Consider the following 1071-nt stretch of genomic DNA (forward strand, 5'->3'; position numbering starts at 1 on the left):
ACACATGAACATTTATGGGTACATCTCGTATGTTGGATGATAGCTTTTAGCCTAAAAAGCCATTGGAACACTGCAAAAAGAAAATCAGGTTTTTCATGACCAGGCATTTATGTGTAAACAATCTGGTACACGCATCTCTAACACTAACCCTTAAAACAGACACACTATTTGTCTGCGGACTGGTTTGGACTCGTCCACAAACACAGATACGGGAGCCGGCCATCCACCCTGTCCCCTACGCCTGTCCCATTTTTCTTAAGTCCTCAACACTCAAAATAATATACAAAATAACAATTCATCCATAAATAACATGCAAATACCCCTAATACAACAATAGTGCAAATATAAATATTACATCTAAGATAATCGGATGTTTAACATGTTTTTTGAATTGACCAATACTTGAGTCAGAATCCACACATGTCGTCCCATGCATTGTGCTTTGTTGCCCTACGTATTGTGTTCCTTGAGCTTCTTCCAGTGAACGTAAATGACCTGCCCTCGGTTCTGTAGTACATTACAGTAGCACATCCAGGCTACACGACGTGATGGTTATCAAGTTGCAACATTGAGTGAAGCAATGAATTAACTAATTGTAGAGCAACATGAAGCAAAACTTACGATCTCTATAGTTGACGAGCCCTGAGGCCACCTTCTCTCCACTTTTGCAATCGCATCGTAAAACTTCATGATGGAGTTGGAGATGGTGCACCACCGATTGCGTAATGACTTCACATTACGTTCATGAATCACATGCAAGTCGTAGGGCACGAAGTCATTTTGCTCCTGAAACGAAGCATGCACGTTTTGCCGAAAGGTCGAGCCCCCTTGCCTCATGCCTACAAAGTCCATAGGTACGACCTTCCATGCATCACACAATTACTCGTCCTTCATCACCGAGTATCCCACCATCGTGCTTACTCTAGAAACAACAAGAAGGTAAAAAAACCTCAATGACATTTGACCGAACACCTGTCGGACGTGGTGTCCGACATGGACGGCGTCGACAGGGGGCAGAGGGTACCTGACTACGGACGGATCCTAAGTCGATGGCACCGTAGTCCAAGGCGG

Source organism: Triticum dicoccoides, chromosome 2B (assembly GCF_002162155.2).
Source record: "Triticum dicoccoides isolate Atlit2015 ecotype Zavitan chromosome 2B, WEW_v2.0, whole genome shotgun sequence".
Taxonomy (NCBI): Eukaryota; Viridiplantae; Streptophyta; class Magnoliopsida; order Poales; family Poaceae; genus Triticum; species Triticum dicoccoides.